A 15,661-nucleotide genomic window follows, 5' to 3' on the forward strand; every position below is an offset into this window, starting at 1 on the left:
AGCTCAGCTTTCTTCACAGTCCAACTCTCACATCCATACATGACCACTGGAAAAACCATAGCCTTGACCAGACAGACCGTTGTTGGCAAAGTGATGTCTCTGCTTTTTAATATGCTATCTAGGTTGGTCATAACTTTCCTTCCAAGGAGTAAGCGTCTTTTAATTTAATGGCTGCAGTCACCATCCATAGTGATTTTGGAGCCCCAAAAAATAAAGTCTGACACTGTTTCCACTGTCTCCCCATCTATTTCCCATGAGGTGATGCGACGTTCAAGTAATATCACTTTTGGGGAATTATATTGCAGGAATAAAGCCTACTATATATAACCTTCAGGCTTCCCTTGTGGTTCAACTGGTAAAGAATCTGCCTGCAATGTGGGAGACCTGGGTTTGATCCCTGGGTTGGGACATTTCTTTAGAATAAACACACAAACGCATACACACACATCATGTTTAGTATTGATAAAACAAAAACTAGAATTGTTATATTTAGGAACATTACTGAAACTTCTCATATAACCATATGATGAATTGAAATCAGTAAGATATGAACTAAATCAAATATTTTTTAAAAAAATATTACCACAGACTTCCTCTTTTCAGTCACTGTTTTAGGTCTTGATGATACAACAATGATTAAACTGTTGAACTAAAAGACTGTATAATAGCTAGCTAATATGAAAGCATGATATCTGATAGACAAAAACATAAAAAGAGTTTATACCCACTCACAGGCTCACCACCAATGATGTCCATAAGATACTCATGAGAAATACTGGAGCTTGTTAATACACTGGAGAAATCCCCTTCCATAGTGCAATTGTGGAGCAGGGAAGCAGCTGCTACTATAGTAAAAGAGTGAACACTCACTCAGATGATTTTATTCCAAGGAGCAAAAGCCAAACTGGCAGGACAAGGGTAAGCAAATTTGTTACACCAAAGGAACAGAAAAGAATGTCAAAGCTGAAGAAAGGGAAAAGAAAAAGTCCTTTACCCCTGGGGAGGGAAATAAATCATCTTCAGCATGTCATCAGAGGACTCAGTGTAGGGAAGTGACGAGTTGTGTTAGTCACTCAGTCATGTCCAACTCTTTGTGACCCCATGGGCTGTAGTCCATCTGGCTCCTCTGTCCATGGGATTTCCCAGTCAAGAATATTGTAGTGGGTTGCCATTCCATTCACTTGGTGTCTGAACCCAGGTTTCCTGCATTGCAGGTGGATTCTTTACCATCTGAATCACCAGGGAAAGGATAGATTCCCTGAGAAGACCCCACATCTGTGACTCAGTGACCTAAGACCCACCTGGGACTGAGACTGGAATAGGACACCAAAAAAAAAAAAAACCAAAACCAACTCCCCTGCTCACTCCCCAAGCCCCAGACCAGGTTAGCTCTCCTTGGTAACAAGCAGCAGTCTACAGGGGGGAAAAGAACAAGTGGAGACACAGACACATAGCAAAGACTTAAAACTGAGGACAGAAATGAACATGAAAAAGAATTTCTAGAAAACCAAATCTTACGTTAAGCACACTGTGACAATAGAGGAATTTGAAAGCAATGATGAAGGAAGGCAATGACAGTATCCAAAACCCATTCCACTTCAGACTAGGAAAATAACTAAAATTAAAATTTTAACACCCTTAGCAGAACAATGTGCATGACTATATGAGGAATTTCAACAGAGAGACAGAAAGTAGAGAGAAATGGAAAGGTGAAATGTAAAAATTATTGTAACAGAAGTGAAGAATGCCTTCAAAAAACTTAGCAGTAAACAACACAGCTGAGGAAAGAATCTATGAACATGAACTTAGATTGGTGAAAATTATCCAAAGTAAATCAAACAAAAAAGAAGAGAGTATAAGGAAACAAACCAAACAACAGAAGAAAACAATCAGGGCGGAGCACCCAAGATCTAGCACACAATATCAAATGGCCTAACATGTATGCAATTGGAATCCCAGAAGATGAAGAGAGATACAAAAGAGCAAAAAATGTTTGAAAACTTGATGAATGAACATTTCTGACAAATAATGAAAGGCATCAAAAAAACACAGATCCAAGAAATTCAGAGAAGAGCAAACAAAACAAATGCCAAAAAGAAAGAAAGAAAAGAGTAAATTCACTTTATATTATAGTAGGGGAAACTACAAAGAAAATAAAAGCAAAACAGAAAATTACAGGTAGAGAAAAATGGAGAAACAGGACACAAAGAACAAACAGAAGAAATACAAAATTAAAAAGAAAAGATCTTTATCAAATCACAATAATCATATCAAAAATAACTTATCTAAAAATACCAGATTATTTAGACACATTATACCAAAATTATGAAAACCAAAGATAAGACAGAAGTTTAAAGGAAGCAAAAGAGCATGTCACATACAGAACAATGATAAGAAAATAAGCTGATTTCTCATCAGAAACTACATAGATTTGAAGATAATAAATCAATAGTTTCAAAGGATTAAAAGAATAAAAACTAAGCAGAAATAATATATGTCAACCTGGCATTTCATACCAGCAAAATTATTTTTCAAAATTGCAGGGTATAAAAATTTTTCAAAATTAAAAAAAGGCTCTATCCATTTTGAGTTTATTTTTGTGTATGGTGTTAGAAAGTGTTCTAGTTTCATTCTTTTACAAGTGGTTGACCAGTTTTCCCAGCACCACTTGTTAAAGAGGTTGTCTTTTTTCCATTGTATATCCTTGCCTCCTTTGTCAAAGATAAGGTGTCCATAGGTTCGTGGATTTATCTCTGGGCTTTCTATTCTGTTCCATTGATCTATATTTCTGTCTTTGTGCCAGTACCATACTGGATTAAAGATCTAAATGTAAGACCAGAAACTATAAAACTCCTAGAGGAGAACATAGGCAAAACACTCTCCGACATAAATCACAGCAAGATCCTCTATGACCCACCTCCCAGAATATTGGAAATAAAAGCAAAACTAAACAAATGGGACCTAATGAAACTTAAAAGCTTTTGCACTCCAAAGGAAACTATAAGTAAGGTGAAAAGACAGCCCTCAGATTGGGAGAAAATAATAGCAAATGAAGAAACAGACAAAGGATTAATCTCAAAAATATACAAGCAACTCCTGCAGCTCAATTCCAAAAAAATAAATGACCCAATCAAAAAATGGGCCAAAGAACTAAACAGACATTTCTCCAAAGAAGACATACAGATGGCTAACAAACACACGAAAAGAGGCTCAACATCACTCATTATCAGAGAAATGCAAATCAAAACCACAATGAGGTACCATTACACGCCAGTTAGGATGGCTGCTATCCAAAAGTCTACAAGCAATAAATGCTGGAGAGGGTGTGGAGAAAAGGGAACCCTCTGACACTGTTGGTGGGAATGCAAACTAGTACAGCCACTATGGAAAACAGTGTGGAGATTTCTTAAAAAACTGGAAATAGAACTGCCATATGACCCAGCAATCCCACTTCTGGGCATACACACTGAGGAAACCAGATCTGAAAGAGACACGTGCACCCCAATGTTCATCGCAGCACTGTTTATAATAGCCAGGACATGGAAGCAACCTAGATGCCCATCAGCAGATGAATGGATAAGGAAGCTGTGGTACATATACACCATGGAATATTACTCAGCCGTTAAAAAGAATTCATTTGAATCAGTCCTAATGAGATGGATGAAACTGGAGCCCATTATACAGAGTGAAGTAAGCCAGAAAGATAAAGAACATTACAGCATACTAACACATATATATGGAATTTAGAAAGATGGTAACGATAACCCTATATACAAAACAGAAAAAGAGACACAGAAATACAGAACAGACTTTTGAACTCTGTGGGAGAAGGTGAGGGTGGGATGTTTCAAAAGAACAACATGTATACTATCTATGGTGAAACAGATCACCAGCCCAGGTGGGATGCATGAGACAAGTGCTCGGGCCTGGTACACTGGGAAGACCCAGAGGAGTCGGGTGGAGAGGGAGGTGGGAGGGGGGATCAGGATGGGGAATAAGTGTAAATCTATGGCTGATTCATATCAATGTATGACAAAACCCACTGAAATGTTGTGAAGTAATTAGCCTCCAACTAATAAAAAAAATTTAAAAAAATAAAAAAAAAAAGGCTCTCTCACAAACACACAGAAAAAAATACTATTAAGCTGAACTGTAGGAAACACTGAATGAAATTCTACATATAAAAGAATTATGATATCTTTCAAAAACGTGTGTGGTTGATAAAATAATGCTCTTTGTTAAAAGTTAAAATTAACTTTGAAATATTTTTCTTTCATTTTTATTTCAGTTATATTAAAATACATTCAAAAAGGAAAAGTGTATAAGTTTATTATTGTTTTAGAGCATGCTTATAAAGAAAAGGCATGGGAACAATAGAACAAAAAAATAGGAAAAAATATTTTGGAATTATACAGTTATAAATTTCCTACACTATAAATGAAGCAGTAGAGTTACTTAAAAATAGGTTGTGATTAATTAAATATAAGTATATATTGAAAGTCCTAGAGCAATCACTAACAAAATTACAAAAAGGGGGTTAAATTGTAAGTCAGTAGTACAGAGAAAATGAAAAAATGAAAAACTCAAATATTCAGAAAAGGAAAAAGGTAGAGAAATACAGAAGCAGAGTACAAAGACAAAGAGAAGAAATAAAAAAATAATAGGAAGAGAGATTTTAATCAAATGACAATCTTGACATCAAAAGCAACCTTGATAATAATACCAAATAAAGGAAAGAGATTTTTAGATTAAAGAAAACAAGTCCAATTATACATCTACAATATTAGCATTTCAAATATAAAAATATATAGAGGTTAGCAATATATATCATGCAAGCATAAATCCAAAGAAAATTAGAGTGTCTATGTTAACATAAGATAAGCAGACACCAAATCAAGAACTATTACTAGATATAAACAGATATCACATAATACAGAAAAGTCAATTTAAAACATATTTCATACATATAATATTATTTACCCAAGCATAGGTCTTCAAAACAAAATACACATGAATCAGCAAACAGTGCAGACAATATTAATATATTTGAAATGTGTGGATAAGGAATTATTAGGTGTATCCCAAATCTTCATCTTTATTTCAAATATAGAGATTTAAAAACCCACTGGTATTTTGAATCCCAAAGAAAGGCAATGCCAAACAATGCTCAGATTACCACACAATTACACTCATCTCCCATGCTAGCAGAGTAAAGCTCAAAATGCTCCAAGCCAGGCCTCAACAGTACATGAACCGTGAACTTCCAGATGTACAAGCTGGTTTTAGAAAAGGCAGGGGAACCAGAGATAGAATTGCCAACATCCGTTGTATCATCGAAAACACAAGAGGGTTCCAGAAAAACATCTACTTCTGCTTTATTGGCTATTCCAAAGCCTTTGTGTGGATCACAACAAACTGGAAAATTCTTAAAGAGATGGGAATACCAGACCACCTGACCTGCCTCCTGAGAAATCTGTATGCAGGTCAGGAAGCAACAGTTAGAACTGGACATGGAACAACACACTGGTTCCAAATAGGAAAAGGAGTACATCAAGGTTGTATGTAGTCACCCTGCTTATTTAACTTATATCTGAGTATATCATGCAAAATGCTGGGCAGGATGAATCCCAAGCTGGAATCAAGATTGCCAGGAGAAATATCAATAACCTCAGATATGCAGATGACACCACCTTTAAGGCAGAAAGCAAAGAGGAACTAAAGAAGCTCTTGATGAAAGTGAAAGAGGAGAGTGAAAAAGTTGGCTTAAAGCTCAGCATTCAGAAAACTAAGATCATGGCATCTGGTCCCATTGCTTCATGGCAAATAGATGGGGAAACAGTGGAAACAGTGACAGACTTTCTTTTTGGCTCCAAAATCACTGCAGATGGTAACGGCAGCCATGAAATTAAAGGACGCTTGCTCCTTGGAAGAAACATTTCGACCAACCTAGATAGCGTATTAAAAAGCAGAGACATTACTTTGCCGACAAAGGTCCCTTTAGTAAAAGCTATAGTTTCTCCAGTAGTCACATATGGATGTGAGAGTTAGACTGTAAAGAAAGCTGAGCGCCGAAGAATTGATGCTTTTGAATTGTGGTGTTGCAGAAGACTCTTGAGTCTCTTGGACTGCAAGGAGATCCAATCAGTACATCCTAAAGGAAATCAGTCCTGAATATTCATTGGAAAGACTGATGCTGAAGCTCCAATACTTTGGCAACCTGATGCAAAGAAATGACTCATTTGAAAACACTCTGATGCTGGGAAAGATTGAAGGCAGGAGGAGAAGTGGATGAATGAGGATGAGATGGGTGCATGGCATCACTGACCCAAGGGACATGAGTTTGAGTAAACTCCAGGAATTGGTGATGGACAGGGAGGCCTGGCATGCTGCAATCCATGGAGTTGCAGTATCAGACAAGACTGAGCGACTGAACTGAACTGGTATTTTGAATACACCAATTAAGACAATGGAATTAGATATGTTTTTGAGAAGCTTAAGATATGACTCATACCGCAAAAACAAAGTACATCGTTTTAAAAATTATACAGGACACAATACAACTACATGTTGCTACATAGAAATACATACAGGTATGCAGATAGGTGCTATGGGCATGATGAGAACATATTTAGAAGAATATTTAATGTGTGTTTGTTTTTATTTATTGTTACATATATATGTCAATAATATATAACAGAAAAAAGCAAGATGATGATGTTATGAATGGAAGTATTACAGATATAAATATATGGTTATATAGAATTTTAATTTCCAAATAATTCTGAAAAAAGCTACAGTTTGAATCACTGATATATCTGGTAGCAAAATTAAAGTGTTATAACAAGATACTACAATGATTTTTAATCATTATTTTATTTTTAATAATAGGTATTTCTATTACAAACATGATAAATATTAATATAATTACCTTAAAGAAGACTTTCAAATAAAAAGCAAAATGGCTGTCTGAGGAGGCCTTACAAGTATCTGTGAAAAGAAGGGAAGCAAAAAGCAAAGGAGAAAAGGAAAGATTTTCCCATTTGAATGCAAAGTTCCAAAGAATAGCAAGGAGGGATAAGAAAGCCTTCCTCAGCGATCAAAGCAAAGAAATAGAGGAAAACAATAGAATGGGAAATATGAGAGATATCTTCAAGAAAAGTAGAAATACCAAGGGAACATTTCATGAAAAGAAGGGCTCAATAAAGGACAGAAATGGTATGGACCTAACAGAAGCAGAAGATATTAAGAAGAGGTGGCAAGAATACACAGAAGAACTGTATAAAAAAAGATCTTCACAACCCAGATAATCACGATGGTGTGATCACTCACCTAGAGCCAGACATCCTGGAACGTGAAGTCAAGGGGGTTTTAGGAAGCATCACTACAAACAAAACTAGTGGAGGTGATGGAATTCCAATTGAGCTATTTCAAATCCTGAAAGATGATACTATGAAAGTGCTGCACTCAATATGCCAGCAAATTTGGAAAACTCAGCAGTGGCCACAGGACTGGAAAAGGTCAGTCTTCATTCTGATCCCAAAGAAAGACAATCCCAAAGAATGTTCAAACTACTGCACAATTGCACTCACCTCACAAGCTAGTAAAGTAATGCTCAAAATTCTCCAAGCCAGGCTTCAGCAATACATGAACCGTGCACTTCCAGATGTTCAAGCTGGCTTTAGAAAAGGCAGAGGAACCAGAGATCAAATTGCTAAAATCTGCTGGATCATTGAAGAAGCAAGAGAGTTCCAGATGAGCATCTATTTCTGCTTTATTGACTATGCCAAAACCTTCGGCTGTGTGGATCACAACAAACTGTCGAAAATTCTGAAAGAGATGGGAATACTAGACCACCTGCCTCCTGAGAAACCTGTATGCAGATCAGGAAGCAACAGTTAGAATTGGACATGGAACAACAGACTGGTTCCAAATAGGAAAAGGAGTATGTCAAAGGCTGTATATTGTCACCCTGCTTCTTTAACTTATATGCAGAGTACATCATGAGAAATGTTGGGCTGGAGGAAGCACAAGCTGGAATCAAGATTGCCGGGAGAAATATCAATAACCTCAGATATGCAGATGATACTACCCTTATGTCAGAAAGTGAAGAAGAACTAAAGAGCCTCTTGATGAAAGTGAAAGAGGAGAGTGAAAATGTTAGCTTAAAGCTCAACATTCAGAAAACTAAGATCATGGCATCCGGTCCCATCACTTCGTGGCAAATAGATGGGGAGACAGTGGAAACAATGGCTGACTTTATTTTTCTGGTCTCCAAAATCACTGCAGATGGTGATTGCAGGCATGAAATTAAAAGACGCTTACTCCTTGGAAAGACAGTTATGACCAACCTAGATAGCATATTAAAAAGCAGAGACATTACTTTGTCAACAAAGGTCCATCTAGTCAAGGCTATGGTTTTTCCAGTGGTCATAATGGATGTGAAAGTTGGACTGTGAAGAAAGCGAGCACCGAATAATTGATGCTTTTGAACTGTGGTGTTGCAGAAGACTGTTGAGAGTCCCTTGAACTGCAAGGAGATCCAAGCAGTCCATCCTAAAGGAGATCAGTCCTGGGTATTCATTGGAAGGACTGGCATTGAAGCTGAAACTCCAATACTTCGGCCACCTCATGCGAAGAGCTGACTCATTGGTAAAGACCCTGATGCTGGGAGGGATTGGGGGCAGGAGGAGAAGGGGACGACAGAGGATAAGATGGCTGGATGGCTTCACCGACTCAATGGACATGGGTTTGGGTGGACTGCAGGAGTTGGTGATGGACAGGGAGGCCTGTTGTGCAGGGGTTTGTGGGGTCGCAAAGAGACAGACAGGACTGAGAGACTGAACTGACTGAGTATATGCATAATAAATAAAATAGGCAAAAGAAAATTGAGCCATATATAATAGCCAAAATAATTTCTCATAACATTTTTAGAAATGTACTCATGGAGTAGAGATGCTCTAAGTGTAATAATTTTTTTTATGATTATCTATATGTGATGGGTTTAAGGGGCTTTGTTCTTAATTTTTTTCTATAGAATTTTTTACTAATGGGTTTCATCATTTTTTCTTTGAAAGATAATATGTCTGAACATAAAGAAGCTATGTCTAAATATCTTCTTACAGATAATCATTGATGTAGTTATCTTTTCTCATACCAAGCATTGGAAAAAATAAATTTCCATGTATATCATATATAAATTATGTAATCTGTATTATGCTGTAAATAAAAGGCCCTTGAATTATAATTGGTTAACACTTTCATGCATTGGAGAAGGAAATGGCAACCCACTCCAGTGTTCTTGCCTGGAGAATCCCAGGGACAGCGGAGCCTGATCGGCTGCCATCTGTGGGGTCGCACAGAGTCGAACACAGCTGAAGCGACTTAGCAGCAGCAGCAGCAGCAACACTTGAATGGAAATGAGTTCTCTAAAGTCCATTCCAAACAGTCATGGCTATTTTTTTATTTGCTGGTGATATAGAGGGTGTTTGTCTCCTGACAAAACCAACACCTAATTGGAATCATTGAGCTAGGGAAAGAGCACAGAACATTACTATTCTTATCCTTAGGTATCTCAGTCGAACTGCAAAGAGAAATACACATCAGAAGTTTAATCAGTAATTAAAAACTATATTCTTGAAGTGGAGCTTCCCTTGTCGTTCAGTCGGTAAAGAATCCACCTCCAATGCAGGAGACCAGAATTTGATTCTTGGGTTGGGAATATCTCCTGGAGAAGGAAATGACAACCCACCCCGTTATTCTTGTCTGGGAAATCCCGTGGACAGAGGAGCCTGGTGGGCTAGAGTCCATGAGGTCACAAGAGTAGGACATGACAGAGCGACTAAACCACCACTACCACCATTCTTTCAGTTCAATTCAGTTCAGTCGCTCAGTCGTATCTGACTCTTTGCCACCCCATGGACTGCAGCACACCAGGCTTCCCTGTCCATCACCAGCTCCCAGAGCTTGCTCAAACTGATGTCCATTGAGTCAGTGATGTCATCCAACCATCTCATCCTCTGTCATCCCCTTTTCCTCCTGCTTTCAATCTTTCTCAGCATCAGGGTCTTTTCCAATGAGTCAGTTCTTCTCATTAGGTGGCTGAAGTATTGGAGCTTCAGCTTCAGCATTAGTATTTCCAATGAATATTCATCACTTGTTTCCTTTAGGATTGATTGGTTGGATCTCCTTGCAGTCCAAGGGACTCTCAAGAGTCTTCTCCAACACCACAGTTCAAAAGTATCAGTTCTTTTGGTGCTCAGCTTTCTTTATAGTCTGACTCTCACATCCATACATGACTACTGGAAAAACCATAGCTTTTACTAGAGGGACCCTTGTCACCAAAGTAATGTCTCTGCTTTTTAATGTGCTGTCTAGGTTTGTCATAGCTTTTCTTCCAGGGAGGAAGTGTCTTTTAATGTCAAGGCTGCAGTCACCACCTGCAGTCATTTTGGAGCTCAAGAAAATAAAGTCTCTCAGTTTCCATTGTTTCTCCATCTATTTGCCATGAAGTGATGGGACAAGATGCCATGTTCTTAGTTTTTTGAATGTTAAGTTTTAAGCCAACTTTTCCACTCTCTTTCACTTTCATCAAGAAGCTCTTTAGTTCCTCTTCACTTTCTGCCATAAGGGTAGTGTCATCTGCATATCTGAGGTTATTGATATTTCCCCCAGCAAACTTGATTCCAGCTTGTGCTTCATCCAGTTTGGCATTTCACATGATGTATTCTGCATATAAGTTAAATAAACCGGGTAATAATATATAACCTTGGCATACTCCTTCCCCAATTTGAAACCGGTTCATTGTTCCATGTCTGGTTCTAACTGTTGCTTCCTGACTTCTTGCAGATTTCTCAGGAGGCAGGTAAGGTGGTCTGGTATTCCCATCTCTTGAGGAGTTTTCCAGTTTGTTGTGAACCACACAGTCAAAGGTTTTGGTGTAGTCAATGAAGCAGAAGTAGATGTTTTTCTGAAACTCTCTTCCTTTTTCTGTGATCCAACAGATGTTGGCAATTTGATCTCTGCCTTCTCTAAATTCAGCTTGAACATCTGTAAGTTCTTTAAACAAATGTAAACGAAAGGAAAATGTTTATGACATCTTGTTTATTTATGTACTAAAATTCAAAATTTTGCATCTATATGCATTGAGCATCAATTATTGTGAAATATATAAATACCAAATTAGAAAACACCCAAATTCCAACAGAAGTTGCTAAAAGTCTTGAACAAGTGTTTCATAGAACAGGAACCACGTATGTTCAAAAAGCATATGAGCAAATATTTAGTTTTAATAGTAACAGATACATGTACATTTAAACTAGGATTACACACCAGTCAGGATGGCTGCTATCCAAAAGTCTACAAGCAATAAATGCTGGAGAGGGTGTGGAGAAAAGGGAACCCTCTTACACTGTTGGTGGGAATGCAAACTAGTACAGCCACTATGGAAAACAGTGTGGAGATTTCTTAAAAAACTGGAAATAGAACTGCCATATGACCCAGCAATACCACTTCTGGGCATACACACTGAGGAAACCAGAGCTGAAAGAGACACGTGCACCCCAATGTTCATCGCAGCACTGTTTATAATAGCCAGGACATGGAAGCAACCTAGATGCCCATCAGCAGATGAATGGATAAGGAAGCTGTGGTACATATACACCATGGAATATTACTCAGCCGTCAAAAAGAATTCATTTGAATCAGTCCTAATGAGATGGATGAAACTGGAGCCCCTTATACAGAGTGAAGTAAGCCAGAAAGATAAAGAACATTACAGCATACTAACACATATAAATGGAATTTAGAAAGATGGTAACGATAACCCTATATGCAAAACAGAAAAAGAGACACAGAAATACAGAACAGACTTTTGAACTCTGTGGGAGAAGGTGAGGGTGGGATGTTTCAAAAGAACAGCATGTGTACTATCTATGGTGAAACAGATCACCAGCCCAGGTGGGATGCATGAGACAAGTGCTCGGGCCTGGTACACTGGGAAGACCCAGAGGAATCGGGTGGAGAGGGAGGTGGGAGGGGGGATCGGGATGGGGAATAAGTGTAAATCTATGGCTGATTCATATCAATATATGACAAAACCCACTGAAATGTTGTGAAGTAATTAGCCTCCAACTAATAAAAAAATTTAAAAAAAAAAGAAATTTAGATGTTAAATCAATAACCTAAAATCCTGTAGTGGTCCAAGATTGGTGAATAAATATTATTTTAGCAAAAAAAAAAAAAAAAAAAAAACTAGGAGTACATGTACAATGCATTGATATGAAGAGTTGTATTGTTCTCAATGGCACATAGGTAAAAAGCTTCTCTATAGGAGAGGGAAAGAAGTGAATGGTGGTATATACATACTGACAATGTCCAAATATGGTTGGCCCTTGAATAACATGGTTAGGAATACACAAGCCATTTTAAATGCAGATTTTTCAATAGTATTTAAATACTATAGTATTGCACTGTCTGCAGTTGGTTGAAATATAGATTTCATACAAACAGAAAATACCCAATAGAAGGCATTTCAACAAATCTTTAATAAAGACAGAGTAATTTACCATTTATTGCTATCTAATCTTACAGAACATGGAGCTGCATTCCTGTACTTTTGTTGTTGTGTTTCCTATTACCAAAATAATCTAAAGTACTCAAAGGATGAGTGCTCTGTGTCAAGTGAAATGATTGGGTGTAAGTGTCAGGTAAATCATATGAAACCAGATCAGCTCTGAACCAGCTCTTGTTGCCTTCTTATTTGGTTATTCTTAAAGTCCTGGCATATGCAATTGTTTTGACAATTGCCAATCTCACTTGCCTACTCTGTTTTTGTTTTTTTTTTCCCTCCTGAGACACAAGCTTGCAGAGAACTGTCTCAGCATAGGTATCAACTATTGAATGAAAAATTACCCATGTGGCACTGTTGGGACTTTATTGACTTAATACTTTATGCATATTTCTGAACATATTACAAGAGAAAAGTAGATAATATATGGTATATTACTGCCATGCAAGCATCAGAGAAGAATCCTGAAAATGCAGAAAATATTTTGAAAATGATACTAGAAGTTTGCATAAAGATGACTAGCTTCTACAGAAATCAACCACATATCACACATATCCCCTGAACAAAGAGTCTGGGACTATAGAGTGCATTTTTAAATTAATTTATCTTCCAAATGCTCAAAAGATGAGCCAGAACATGAAGAATCAGACTGTAGTCTGACTTTGTGAGGCGTGTACTGCTTAGTCAGATTATTCTTTTATTCCTGAAGCACAGGAGGAAGTGGGAAGAAAAAAGCACTAGCAAGTGGGTGTGTTAAATAAAATAAGAAACAAGGCATGCTTGTTCTTCTTCTGCTCTGCTTCTGTTCATGCCTCAGTAAAACTCCACAGAGTTAATGTTAGGTTCTTTCCAATAAGAATAGAAAATGTTTCTACCATGCAGAGGATGGTGAAAAGGACTGAAAGATTTTCCTATAATAATTTCCAGACTGAAAAGAGAAAGCTCAATTGGAAATTCTATTCTTTTTAATCATAAACCTATGAGGAAAAGAAATGTAGTATTCTGCTTCATAATTATATAATCATCTGCTTTAAGAGTCTGGGTATTAAGAGTGCTTAATTTGAATAGGCTGTGGCTCAGAGAGTTTAGGGAAGACTGGGATAAGCTAACCTGCTGGTAGTGCAGTTGGTGTCTGAAGTCTTTCAGTTGACTGGTTTGGAGGCTTAGGAAATAGATAGCTTATGACATATGAGTTTGCTTTCACAAAGTGCTAAGGATATATTTTCAGCAGAGCATACTAGGAGCCATTGAGTTGGCAGTTATTCAATGAAAATAATTTCTTGACTGTGTCCAGCTTCTTATAGGAAACTAGTGGAAGCAATGCTGCCAGATGGTGGGAAGCATTTTATTAGGAATCATCAAAAGAGCTGTTTCCAAATTGTTGCTGTTGTTATTGTTTAGTCCCTAAATAATGTCCAACTCTTTTGTCAACCCATGGACTATAGCTTGCTAGGCTCCTCTGGCCATGGGATTTTTCAAGCAAGAATACTTTAGTGGGTTGCCATTTCTTTCTCCAGGGGATCTTCCTGACCTGGGGATCGAACCTCTATCTTTTGCATTGGCAGGTGCATTCTTTATTTATAAGCCACCAGGGAAGCCCCTATTTCCAAATATATCACTGTAAGATACATCAGACTACTTGATATGTTCACAAAAGTATATTTATAAATGAAGCTTCCTTATCTAATATTCAGGTTTGGGGCACAGTTTCTTTCCTGGAGCTATATTATACTCTGTATCCTGTATATATGATCTAATATATGAGCAGTAAGATTGCTTCTAGATAATCATACACTGCCTACAGAAAGCTTACCACTTCAAATTCTAGGACAGGGCAGGAAATAGTAGGTAGATCTCAACAGAATCAGCTACAAGCCCTACTATTTAGCCTAGAAATGTTCCTCTTTGGTTGTGGTTGAATGGCTTGTTGTTGTTCAGTCCTTCAGTCATATCCAACTCTGTGATCCCATGGACTGCAGCACACAGGTCTCCCTCTCCCTCACCATCTCCTGGAGATTGCTCAAACCCATGTCCAGTGAATCAAAGATGCCATCCAACCATCTCATCCTCTGTCATCCACTTCTCCTCCTGCCTTCAATCTTTCCCAGCATGAAGGTTTTTCCAATGAGTTGGCTATTCACATCAGGTGGCCAAAGTATTGGAGCTTCAGCTTCAGCATCAGTCCTTCCAATGAATAATCAGAGTTGATTTTCTATAGGATTGACTGGTTTGATCTCGTTGCTGCCCAATGGACTCTCAATTCTAGTATCACCCGAAAAAATATTTGGCACAAAAGAATTAATAATTGTGTTTAAGTACTCATGCACAGATACTTCCTAAATGTCTCTATGCCTGGAAACAGCCTGTAGCTTTTCAAAGTGTTATGGATTCTTATGTCCTTCAAGTCAGGGATATAATGTACCGTTCAATAGCATTGACTTCACTATGCTAAGCCATATTCTCAGTTTTTGTTTGTTTGTTTTGATTGTGTTCTCTGCCTTAGGATGCTGAGCCCTGTGGAATGATCACACGGCCGCCCTTACAAATGATTTTGTTTGAGTTTGACCAACATGATGCTTAGGAGATTAAAGGACAGGGAAGGAATTAGACCAGGATATTGCTTCACTTCTCTCTTTTGTGTTTATTTGCAGTGAATGGATGCCTCATTGACTTCTGCTTTCTCTATTGGACCCTTCTGGTTTACCAGTGAGTCTTTGCAGAGAAAAAATATCTAAAAAAGAGAACACCATGAACATATTACTTCAACTCCTCATCTTTAGTGTTATGTGATCCAGTGATTTAAAGGGTTAAGGGGTGTTGCATCATCGCATCATTAATTAAAATAGCATGACTCAGCCCTCAAAGTCACAAGTTATTTGCAAACAAGCATCATTGAAATTCCCATAGTACTTACTTCTGATTCAGCAAAGCTTTAAAAGAAAAAATGCCTAAGGGTCTGTGAGGAGTTCAAGATTAGTTAATGAATATTAAAAAATGTGGATTTCAATTTTAGATGGTAGGAACAGAAGTGAATTTTTAGTGGATTAAAGCTGAAGTGACTCAGGAGGTCATTCTGTGCTCTGGTTATCCACTGTG

At 37.7% G+C, this 15,661-nt stretch overlaps 1 protein-coding gene across 1 annotated transcript in view; it reads left to right on the top strand.

Annotated features, from left to right (window-relative positions):
• The window catches only part of LOC122683946, a 362,489-nt gene extending 347,177 nt beyond the window's left edge, over nucleotides 1–15,312 (top strand). Inside the window, exon 3 of the mRNA XM_043887914.1 lies at nucleotides 15,217–15,312. The gene's annotated coding sequence lies outside the window, so the exon portion shown is untranslated. The remainder of the gene's footprint in view (nucleotides 1–15,216) is intronic.
• Nucleotides 15,313–15,661: the final 349 nt, after the last annotated feature.

The sequence above is a fragment of the Cervus elaphus genome, chromosome 25 (genome assembly GCF_910594005.1).
Source record: "Cervus elaphus chromosome 25, mCerEla1.1, whole genome shotgun sequence".
NCBI lineage: Eukaryota > Metazoa > Chordata > Mammalia > Artiodactyla > Cervidae > Cervus > Cervus elaphus.